At 34.2% G+C, this 13177-nt stretch overlaps 1 long non-coding RNA gene across 1 annotated transcript; it reads right to left on the bottom strand.

The window, feature by feature from the left end:
• Positions 1 to 8577: 8577 nt before the first annotated feature.
• LOC120086898 lies at positions 8578 to 10680 on the bottom strand. The gene is made up of 3 exons (XR_005484369.1): positions 10185 to 10680; positions 8831 to 8909; positions 8578 to 8678 (listed from the first exon to the last, which is right to left on the bottom strand). It is a non-coding gene; the product is annotated as an uncharacterized LOC120086898 (long non-coding RNA).
• Between the last annotated feature and the right edge of the window lie 2497 nt (positions 10681 to 13177).

Below are 13177 nucleotides of genomic sequence, written 5' to 3'. Positions count from 1 at the left end.
TGTTTTTTCATTTAATTTTCTCTTTTAATCATTCAAAATCAATTTTAATGATATGAAAATTGCGTTAAAGAAGTATAAATTACATTGAATTGATTTTGAATGATTAGATGCATGTTTCATAATTTTAACCATTTTAAAATCATTCCACTATTTAACCAATTAAAGTCAATTCAACATTTGATTTTACATTTTAAATGTGGTTTTCAATATTATTAAAAATTGATTTAGAATGATTAGAAACATTTTCAATGTCATTTTTAAAATGAAACATGATTTCAATGTTCAGCACTATCGTATAGGCACTGATTTTATTAAGTGATGACACACTTCAACTCTATCTTCGCGCATCCAATGTTTAACATACCGTGAGCTATTTAAGCGTCTCAAAGCAATTCTTCAACTTACTCATCCGTTATGAAAACAGAAGAGATGCCGACCTATTATCCCTTAACCATCCAATTAATAGACAATTAAATATAATCACATTATATTCATAACCTATGGATTAATATCATATATTAACCATAGTATTTTTCCTCCACTAGATATAAATCATATCTATATCCAATTTCCTTCAAATCAATGTATCTCATACATAAAGTTAATTATATCATATATAATTAACTAGTTCAATTATATCATATATAATCGAACCCCCTCTTGTCAATTTGAACATTTCAAACTGACCTGAAAACTGATTCTCAACTTGTATCCAAACTACCAAGGGGATCTTATGAACCTATGGCTCGAAGCTCCAACGGTATGTGAATAACTAATTAAACTATTTAACCATGATATCCACCATTTGTTAACTGCCAAACATTCCACTAAAGACCGACAGTTGAACTCTTCTTACCATAGATATATTTCTATGTCCATTGAATATAACCAATCATCAATACGATGACCCTTCAATTTGAACATTTCAAACTGACCTGAAAACTGATTCTCAACTTGTATCCAAACTACCAAGGGGATCTTATGAACCTATGGCTCGAAGCTCCAACGGTATGTGAATAACTAATTAAACTATTTAACCATGATATCCACCATTTGTTAACTGCCAAACATTTCACTAAAGACCGACAGTTGAACTCTTCTTACCATAGATATATTTCTATGTCCATTGAATATAACCAATCATCAATACGATGACCCTTCAAAGATGCTCGTAAGTACAACTGGGCCAATTTACCGTTTTGCCCCTATAGTTACATCTTACTCCTTAAGTACCACTGATCCCTCTAATGAACAATACAACATAGTCCTACTATGTGTGAACACCTCTCGGCCATGAAAAGGTGTGTGGCACCACATCATTCAAGTCTCAGGATCAGTCCTTAAGAGAGCAATCTATCTACTTACCCCTGCTTTGGGGAAGGAGTGAATTTCATCTTGTGAAGCTGAGTTCCCAGCTCCCAAATTAGACGAATCCCCAAAGTGGTAGGTTTGAGTCGGCGCTTTGGCCACTTGCATCCATGCAAATCAAAGGACCGCCCTCAATGGCAGGAGTTCCCAACTCACTCAAGATTGAGGTCATGTTACCTATGGTCATCCTAGTGAAGTGAAGTATCTGTCATGAACGGAGTTATATGACGAGACGTTAACACTTCGTGGTCAGGTCTTATACAAACTCTTTGTATAGGATGCTCCGGCTCGCTTGTCCCCTACATGAATGATTAGGATTAGACCATCTGTGACAAGTCACAATACTTGTAACTATTCCACAAAGCGGCTCGCGTTCATAGCGTTACCAGGATAAGGTTTCCTTCCTATATCCATATACTACAGACCATTTTCGTTGTCACTTAAGACATGATCCACTTATATGTCACTACATACATGCTTAAGTTATGTAAAGACAACCAGGGATATTAAGTTTATTAGTTTGTGATAAAATAAAAATATTTAAATGTGCAAAGTCAAGAAGTGGAGTAAATATCATATATATTATACATCACAAGCGTTTGTACAAAATTGTTTATAAACTACAAGACATGAGACTTTAGAGCACAAACTCCAACAGGAATTTCTTTTGTGTTCTCAGAGTTACTATATTTTGTTGAGATCATGATCCAAGGAAGGTTGCTGACCAGTTGGAGAGGATTACGTGAAGATATTGTGAACTTAAGGGTAAGTACGACTTCCCCTTTATTCTTATCTTATTCCATAAAAGCAAGCTATAGGATATTGAATGTTTACCATGCCTTGTTTCTATCACATCTCTGATTTATATATATTCTATAAAATTAATTGAGAGACACGATTGCATATCACGCTTCCGCATGGGTTTTCCAAAACTTAGAATTCCATATCGTGTAGCTATGTTCCTAGCTCCCTACTCAGACGAATCCTCAAAATGGTAGGCATATTGAGTCTGCGATGTTAGCCACTCTCCCCCATACAGATCAGACAGAAGTTAACAACTTATTCAGGATTAAGGTCATGTTACTTATGGTCATCCTAGTGAAAAGTTAATTTCTTCAAGCACCGGTCTTATACTTTTAAATTAATCATTTCGTGGTCCAGGTTTTTATAAACTGTTTATACATTATACCTCCACTCACATGTCTCCACATAAACAATATGGATCATATCGCCAGTAACACTTACAACTCATGTAACAATTACAAAGTGGATCGTATTTGCAGTATTACTAGGATAAGGCACCCAACCTTAACCATATACTGCAGATCTTTTACGTTATTACTTGAACATGATCCACCTGTACGTTTACAACTGTTCAAATTTCATTAAATAACATTGGATCTTAGGTTATTGGATTGAGTTAATGCTATCTAAATGTCAAATAAAATACTTCTTATTTTATTAAATAAATAATTTATATTTAAAAATTAAAAATTATAAGATGAACGAGATTTAAGACACTAAATCCAACAGTTACATATCCAGCTGTCATTTTTTCTTCTTTTTTGGAGAAAGGAAACAAAGGTAGTAATTTACGTACCTATAGAGAGTGATCTTATAAAAATTAATAAGATATGAAGAGATTTTTAAAATTCATTAAACTATTATATAATAAAAATTAAGAAATACAAAAAGATAAATTAAAAAAAAAAAAAAAAAAAAAAACAACTACCTTCAGACAGAAGTTAACAACTTATTCAGGATTAAGGTCATGTTACTTATGGTCATCCTAGTGAAAATTAATTTCTTCAAGCACCGGTCTTATACTTTAAAATTAATCATTTCGTGGTCCAGGTTTTTATAAACTCTTTATACATTATACCTCCACTCACATGTCTCACACATAAACAATATGGATCATATCGCCAGTAACACTTACAACTCATGTAACAATTACAAAGTGGATCGTATTTGCAGTATTACTAGGATAAGGCACCCAACCTTAACCATATACTGCAGATCTTTTACGTTATTACTTGAACATGATCCACCTGTATTTTACAACTGTTCAAATTTCATTAAATAACATTGGATCTTAGGTTATTGGATTGAGTTAATGCTATCTAAATGTCAAATAAAATACTTCTTATTTTATTAAATAAATAATTTATATTTAAAAATTAAAAATTATAAGATGAACGAGATTTAAGACACTAAATCCAACAGTTACATATCCAGCTGTCATTTTTTTCTTCTTTTTTGGAGAAAGGAAACAAAGGTAGTAATTTACGTACCTATAGAGAGTGATCTTATAAAAATTAATAAGATATGAAGAGATTTTTTAAATTCAAAATTAAACTATTATATAAAATAAAAATTAAGAAATACAAAAAAGATAAATTAAAAAAAAAAAAAAAAACAACTACCTTCATTGGGAATGGAAGTCGTTAACCCCTACGAGGCACAGTGCCTTCTAGGCAGTGCCTCCTACCAACCTGCCAAAAATCCTTTTTAAGTATTTAGGAGATAGAAATGGATTAAATAGAAATACAACATGGAGAAACTAATTTTTTTTTAGAAACGTTTTTCAAATTTTAAAAATGAGAAACAAGAATGATTATCAAACAAGTCCATTTCTAGAAAAATGAGAAACAAAAATAGAAAACGAAAAATGTGAAAGTTATTAAGTTGGTGAAAAATTAAAAGTTTAAATCTTAATTAGTTAGTGAAAAAAAATTGATTTTGAAAACATAGTGAATTTTTACCAAGTTGAGCTTTAGACATAGATTAGTGTTGTAATTTATAACTCGATGTTTAAATTTTCTTATTTCATTCAGTATTTAAACTATAATATCGGACAAAAAAAAAACCCATATACTTTGATTAAAAATATTTGAATTTGATATTTATTTTTTATTTTTTTATTTTTTATTTTGAAAGATATTGACATAAAATTGAATAAGCTAAAATTCACTTGTTCATGCATCAATAACATTGTTAAAACTTATCATTTCAACAATTGGGCACATGCAAGAAAATACCAATGTCATCATTTGTTAAGATCTTATTATTGGAACTGAGCACTAGCCATTTCTCAATATCAATCAGTAAACCTACATCATTCTCAATGTGTAGGATATCATTCACATATAACACTTAGAAAGCCACTGAATTTTTTAATGATATTCTTGTAAACACAAGGTTCATCAACATTATGATCAAATCCATAAGATTTGACCGCAATGTCAAATCGTATATTTCAACATCGAGACGCTTGTTTCAACCCATAAATAGACCGATTAAGCTTTCAAACTTTTTTCTCTTAATCTTGTTCGATGAATCCTTTTGGTTGATTCACGTAAATGGTCTCATTATGAATTCTTTTGGTTGATTCACGTAAATGGTCTCGTCAAGATTACCATCCAAAAAGACAGTCTTGACGTCCATCTTCCATATTTCGTAATCATAATATGTGGCGATGGATAAGAAAATCCAAATAGATTTAAGCATGGCAACAAGTGAGAAAGTTTCTTCATAGTTCACTCCCTCAACTTGGGTGTAACCTTTTGCCACTAATCTAGCCTTAAAAGTTTGCACCTTACCATCCACACCTCTCTTTCTCTTGTAGATTCATTTGTAACCTTTTACCCCAGCTGGTTGATCTACAAGTGACCAGATAGAATTGAAGTATATAGACTCCACTTCCTGATTCATGGCTTTAACCCATTCATCTTTATCCACATCAACCATTGCCTGCTTGTAGAAAAATAGAACCTCAACGTCATCATTTGGTATGACGACTTGAGTTTTTGTTAAACCCAAATAACGAGTAGGGTAGGCTATAACCCTCCAATTATGTCCAGGCTCCATCAACTCTTAAAGAGGATGTGTGTGACCGAATGAAGCAACATCAACAACTCTTGTTGAAGTGCTTGGTTCTTCAACAACCCTGAGTGAAGATTCAGTAGTTTCATTGGAAAGCTCATTTAATACGATTTTCCTTCATCGTTTATGCTCTCTAATATGGTATTCCTCTAAGAAAGTAGCATTTTTTTATACGAACACTTTATTCTCTTTCGGATCATAAAAGAGATCACCTCTTGTTTTCTTTGAATAACTTACAAAGAGGCGCAACTTTGAACGTGGTTCCAATTTCTTTGGGTTAGTCACTAGCACATACCGGACAACCCCAAATCCTAAGATGTCGTAAACTATTTTTACGACCCCTCCATATCTCAAAAGGTGTTATAGAAACACTTTTGATGGAACTTGGTTCAAGAGATAGGTTGCATTCTCTACTGCATAACCCGATAACAAGTTAAGTGGATAAGCATAACTCATCATTGATCGAACCATGTCTAATAGGGTTCTGTTCCTCCTTTCAGATACATTATTTTGTTGAGATGTACCAAGTGTTGAGAGTTAAAATGTGATTCCATATTCTATCAAATAGTTTTAGAATCTCGTATCCATATACTCTATATCTCGGTCATATTGAAATGTTTTTATCTTTTTACTTAATAAATTCTCAACTTCAGCCTTGTACTCCTTGAACTTTTCAAGTATATCATTCTTCTGTTTCATTAGGTAAACATACTCACATCTTGAATAATCATCTGTAAAAATGATAAAATATTCAAATCCTTCTCTTGCCTTAACATTCATTGGACCATAAAAGTCTGAATGTATAAGTTCCAAGGGTTCTTTGGCTTTGTGACCTTTTCCAATAAAAGGTCGTTTTGTCATTTTACCTTCTAAACAAGATTCACATATAAGTGAAGAATTTTCTTTTAACTCTTTTAAAAGTCCATTCTTGACTAACCTCTCAATCCTATTGAGATTTATGTGATCCAGTCTTAGACGCCAAAGAAGGGCATTTTTTTTTTTTTTTTGAGAAAATTTAAATCTTTTGTTTTGTGTGGTTGCAGTATTGAACATTTCAACATATGGAGCATTTTAGATGCTACTGGTCTTAACACATACAAGTTGTTTTCATTTATTGCTAAACAGACATGAATAACATTCTTTGAGATAAACGTTTTATTACAAATAAAAGAGATATTATAATTTTGTTCCAACAAACACGAAATTGAAATTAAATTCCTCTTCAAATGAGGAATATAATAAATATTGTCTAACAATAAAAGTTTCAAATTAAAAAACAACTTCAAGCTCCCTACTGCAATCGCCGAGACGACCTGGCCCGCTCCAACTCACATAGTCATTTCTTTAACCTCCAGCTGTTACCAGGAACTAGTTTCTTATAACGAAGAACAAACATGGTTTGTGACTCCTGAATCAAGTTTTTAGGTGGAATCGTCATTTTCCACGAAACAAGTTTCTAGAAGTAGTAAATCATATTTACCTTCTTTTCCCTTCTTCTTCTCAGCCATGTACATTGGGCAATTTCATTTCCAATGCCCATCTTGGTTGTAAAGAAAACATGTTCCCTTTACAACCTTGACCTTTTTGCCCTTTTGAGCAGTAGCAGGTGGGTTAGCTTTATTCTTCCCCTTACCACCTTTTTCCTTTTTCCAATTCTTAGAGCCTGAGGAAGAAGGTGCAAACTTAGTCCCGGAGGATGAACCCCTATGGAAATCTTTTGAGGAATTGGTAACATTTTCCTACTCGTGTTGTCCTTTGACTTTTATTAAGGACTCGTAAGCCTATGGCTTGTTGATAAGGGTGGTAAGGTTATATTCAATTTTGTTCATTACAGCATTGCTGCGGAACTATAGAAAACTTTTCGAAAGAGTATTTGGAATAAAGCTTACCTGACTAGACTTGATGATGACAGTCCCGTTCATTTCTACCACATTGAAGTGGACCATCATCTTAAGGACATGTTCTCTAACAGATGTTTCCTCATCCATCCTAGCATTGAAGATGAACTTGAGGGTGTCATGCTTGAGATGTGTGGACAGTTGCTCGAAGATCTCACGTAATGACTCCATGATCTCGCGTGCAGTGACCAGGCCTCATACTTTTTTTACCAATACTTTAGCTAAGATTGCCAAAATATAGACTCGGACCTTATCATTGGCCTTTGTCCATCTGTCATGAGCATCACGGACATTTCATGATGCATTGAGTTTAGGGGTCGAAGGACATTCTTCCGTTAGAATCTATTCAATATATTACCCTTGAGTGTTGCAAAAGGAATATATATATACCATAAAATTCACTTTAAACTCATTCATAAAAAATTTAAAGACATCTCAGTTGATACAAAACATAAAAAAAACAATAACACCTTTATCGGCATCATAGAAACCATTGAACTTAAAAAAGATAAGATAGGACATCAAGACCCCATGTAGAAGAGCTCTATGCATAACTAATTCCAAATCTTACACAAAAAAACATGGGAGTTATAAATTCTAACCAATGGGTTGTAAGTTAACATATCAAACAATAATCCTAACATATAAATCACACATAAGCACACAAACTTCATATTTCTTTCATAGCACATCAATCTCAAAACATCCAAGCGATAGTCCTATAAAGCTTAAGCAATAAGTGAAATAAAGGCATACAAAAATCTCTTATAGTCCAAAGCATTTGTAATTCATGTCTACTTAATTATTTTTCATTCTACAACTTAGCTCATCAAGTAAAAAAATCAAAATGCATAATCATGGCAAACATTGTAGTCTGTGGCAGTCATTCTTCAAAGCCCTAAATGAAATTATCAATTGGCACATAGCCAAATATCCACAAAAACGCACAATGCCCAATCACACAATCTTTAAAAAGCATACAAATCCTTCTAGAATATCATTCAAGCCAAAAACACCATAAACCGAACAAACCGAAGACAAAAACAAGAACCTTAAATGCCAAGAAACCAACAACCTATGCTTAACTCAAACACAATACAAAAACCAAGCATTATTGAAAGTGGGGAAGGGATAACTTAATAACTATACGAAAAAAAAAGTTAATAAAGGGAGAAGTATAACTCAAGAACTTAAAAATGAGGAAGAGAAATTCTAAAAGACGGGCATGGATGGACTATTATTGAAGTAAGAAAAACAAAGAGCAAAATCGAAGGTCAGAAGAATAAGAAGAAACACTTTATAACCTATTTCATAATCAAATGCAATAAAACAAAACATATAACCTTCACTTTACAAATCATAAGAATATCCAAGTATTTGATTTCACCTAAGATAATGATACTAAATGGAAAAAATAACTAAAAAGAAAACTTTCAAATTGGTAATGAACTATAGGATAGTTGAATCGTTGCATTCATGCTTTGCATCTAATTGAACATTTTCCTCCTCAAAATAATGGGCACCCACCTGAAGAGAGGAGAGAGAAAAGAACCCCAAAATATGGATGGTTGAGGTTTTAGCAACACACTAAAATAAATAAAGTTCAAATCCAAGAAATGAGAGAGACCAAGAGAGAAGCATAAATCTATTGTAAACTTGGATTAAGTAATAGAAAGTACCTGCATTTTTCCTTTTGTTTCAAGGGCTTGAAAATCACTTTTGAACTCAATATTTCATGTAGAATGCCAACTTCCATTGCTGTACAAAAATGGAAATAAATATCAAATAAAATGAGTTGAACTTGAATTCTGCAAAATGATTTCGTGAATATTAATGAATTGAAATGCCATCAGCAACAGATGAACCAAAAGTATCACTGAAGGTTGCTAGGCTCTTGATTTGGCCACGTTGCGAGGCTCATTTAATGGTTATTGCTCTACTAATCCTTTTTAGCATGTCTATAGAGGTCTCCCAGGAAAAAATAATATTAGCCAACAACCTAAACATATCTTTTATGTTCTCTAAGCTTTATTACATTGGAAAAGAAATTAAAGACAAATTAACATGGACCTCAACCTATAATTAAGAGGGCAAAAGGTCAACACAAATATGAAATAAATATATTTCCAATCGGATTCCATCATGGTGTAAAGTTTTGGGTTGAATGATTGGTTTATGATATATATATATATCATAAAGATTACCTCTAAACTTTTAATTTGATCAATTGGTCCCTTAGCTTCTAATTCAATTAGATTTCTAGAATTTGTTAAAATTTTACACTTACCCTGTTCATGAATGATATAAGTATATGTTTTAACTTTTTTTTTTTAATTAGTGAAGTAACATCCAATGAAATGTAAAATGAAAGAAGAGTTGATTAAAGAAGAGTGAATGATGAAAAATCCCTAAATCAGGAGATTAAGATATTAACCGTGCAAATGAAAAGTCGAATGGCTGTGGAAAGAGAAAACCCCAAATTAGAAGCATCGACTACCACAAATACAGAAAAGAATAGAAATCGTTTGTGTTGTAATTTGAAGTATTGGGACCATATAGTATAACCTACTCATTACACACAATACAAGCAAACATAACTAATCAAATATTTGGTTCAAATATAGGAAAATAACATGACATTATAACAACCACCATAAATGATCAAAAGAAAAGATTACCTTCTTTTAACACTTCCTATACAGACATTTTATAGCATCACGTTACAATAATCCACTTTAATCAACAACTATTTAAATCTTTTAATTAGAAAAGTGTTGATCAACTATCAAATGCTTACAGAAAACTGGGTAAAAATGAGACGTAAGCATTTTGCTTGAACCAAATATGCTCCTCATATTGGAAGTCAAGAAAATCAGCACAATGTTAAGCAAGTCCCACAAAGAATAAGAGCCCAAAACAAAAGTTTACATACATAGAGGAAATAAAAGGCCAATATGGGGAATATGTTACAAAATGAGAAAAATTGAAGTTCTTAACAAGAAATTCCATTAAAAACATGACAGAAAAGGATACCTTATAGGAGAAATTTTTGTTAGGAAAGGGTCTGATTATAAGAAATCTCACCTAAAGGGAAAAAGAAAAAACAAAACAAAATAAGGGTTAGAATATAGTTATAATATGAAGAACCAAATTTTCACTCACTTCTATTAGTCGCTAGATATCAAAGATTAATGCAAACAATTACACTTAATCAAAACTACGATTATCATAACTTCAAGATTGTCATATCACTATTGTACACAGTCTAATCCTAAAATTCATAATAATGTTTTTTATGTTCCTAATGGAAGAAGCAGAGGTTAAGCCATCACTAACAAAATAACCAATTCAATAAAATTTACTTCTTCCTCTTGTTGAAAACATTATTCCATTATCTCTCTCTATTGAAAAAAAGGTAGAAGAGAGAAAAGATACAGAGTTACGTGAAAACCCTAGATCAGGGAGAAAAACCACGATGAGAGATTTTATTCTTAATTTTCTGATACACAGTACTCAACACAGGACAGGTATAAATAACCAAACTGAGGGAAACCCTAGACAGTAGATGCTAAGTAAAAGACTAAAATGCCCTTAGGGCTAAATAACAATTTCAACACTCCCCCTCAAGTTGGGGCATAAATATCAATGAGGCCCAACTTGCCAATACAAGTGTCGGAATGTCTGTCTAGGTAACCCTTGATCCGGACATTGACAATCTATTGACTGGAGGGGACATAGGGGATACAAATGCTACCGTTGTCTAGTTTCTCTTTAATGAAATGTTGGTCTATCTCAACCTGTTTGGTTTTGTCATATTGAATAGGGTTATTAACAATATTAATGGCAACCTTGTTGTCACAGTAGAGTCTCATCGGGTCATGACTCTCTTGATGAAGATCTACTAATACCTTATTCAACCAGATTTCCTCACAAATGTCCAAGCTCATAGCTCTGTATTCAGCTTCCGCGCTGCTTCTAGCCATGCCACCCTATTTCTTACTCTTCCATGTGACTAGATTTCCTCATACGAAGGTACAATACCTCGAGGTTGACTTCCTATCAGTAACGGAACCGGCCCAGTCTGAGTCTGTGTAGGCTTCGATGCATCTTTTATCATTTTTCCTGAACACCAAGCCCTTTCCAGATGTTGACTTTAGATATCTCAGAATCCGAGTAACAGCCTCCATGTGTCTCACATACAGGGCCTGCATAAATTGGCTCACCAAACTCACTGCATATGAAATATCAGGTATGATGTATGAGAGATATATCAGCTTCCCTACAAGTCGTTGATATCTTTCCTTGTTCATGGAATGTCGTCTACCGATTCTACCAGATTGTTGTTGACCTCTACAGGCATATCTGCAGGCTTACATCTAGTCATCCCAGTCTCTCGTAACAGGTCTAATGTATATTTCCTCTGAGACACCGAGATCCCTTCCTTTGATCTCGCTACTTCCATGCCTAGGAAATATCTCAAATTATCGAGATCCTTAATCTCAAACTCTTCTTCCATCTTTTGTTTCAACTTATCAATTTCTACAGAATCATTCCCTGACAGAATAATATCGTCAACATATACAATTAACACAGCTACTTTCCCTGGTGCTGATTTCTTAGTGAACAGGGTGTGATCAGAAGGCCCCTGAATATATCCTTGGGTTTTAACAAAGGTAGTGAACCGATCGAACCAGGCTCTAAGGGACTATTTCAGACCATACAGGGACTTCTTTAACTTTCAAACCTGACTCCCAAACTGCGCTTCAAAACCTGGAGAAGGAGTCATATATACTTCTTGTTCCAGCTCACCATTCAGAAACACATTTTTCACGTCCAACTAATGTAGGAGCCAGTCTAGGTTCACGGCAACAAAGAGGAGAACTCGAATAGTGTTGAGTTTTGCCACCAACGAGAAGGTTTCTAAGTAATCTACCCCATACATCTGAGTAAATCCTTTCGCAACCAATTTGACCTTATATTTGTCGAGAGTCCCATCGGACTTGTATTTGATGGTGAACACCCATTTGCACCCGACTGTTCTGTGACCTTTCGAAAGAGCAACTAGATCCCACGTTTTGTTGGTCTTGAGGGCTTGCATCTCCTCCATAATTGTGGCTCGCCATTCAGGGATTTCCAGAGCCTTGTACACATTTCTTGGAATTATCACGGTGTCCAGACTAGTGGTGAAGGCCTTGAATCTTGTTGACAGACTATTGTAAGATAAGAAGCTTTTCATAGAATACTTGGCACATGACCTTATGCCCTTTCATAGAGCAATCGGTACGTCTAGGGTAGCATCAATCTCACTAGTCCTGTCAACCTTTTCCTCTGTATTCATCTGCTACACATTTTCAGTTTCTTGTGCATCATCAGGTGGAAATTCATTGCTCTCATCCTCCCTAACTTCACTAGAGTTCGTTGCAATGCCAGAGTTCACTGCATTACTTTCAACATATTTATTATCATCAAGAGTATGGTTACTTTGAGCTGGCTTTGGTTCCGACTCTTGAACACCTTCCGGCGGAGCAACAGGGGGAACTATTTCGGGGACTATTTCCTTTCGAAGATTCTTCCGATAGTACGTTATCCAAGGAACTTGTTTTGTAGGAAGGACATGATCATTAGTGTCTGGAATGGGTTCAGGAAACAGGTCTACGAGAATGGAATAAGTGAACGATGTGACAACCTCTTCACTTGGAGTCTCCCCTTGAAGAGGACTAACAGGAAAAAAAGGTTTGTCTTCTTGAAAGGTGGCATCCATGGTGACAAAGTACTTTCGAGTAGAAGGCTGGTAACACTTGTAGCCCTGTTGATGGAGCAGATACCCAACAAAGACACATTTTTGGGCTCTAGGAGCAAACTTACTCTGGGTACCGTGATTATGGACAAAAACCATGTACCCAAACACCCGAAAAGGAACATCTTGGAAAAGACGATTAGAAGAGAAAGACTCTTTGAAATGAGCTGAGGGAGTTTGGAACTTGAGCACACAGGAAGGCATCTGATTTATGAGATGGGCTGCAATG

Source organism: Benincasa hispida, chromosome 9 (genome assembly GCF_009727055.1).
Source record: "Benincasa hispida cultivar B227 chromosome 9, ASM972705v1, whole genome shotgun sequence".
NCBI classification, from domain to species: Eukaryota; Viridiplantae; Streptophyta; class Magnoliopsida; order Cucurbitales; family Cucurbitaceae; genus Benincasa; species Benincasa hispida.
The sequence above is the reverse complement of the archived record's forward strand: the minus strand, read 5'-3'. Positions and strand labels throughout refer to the sequence as shown.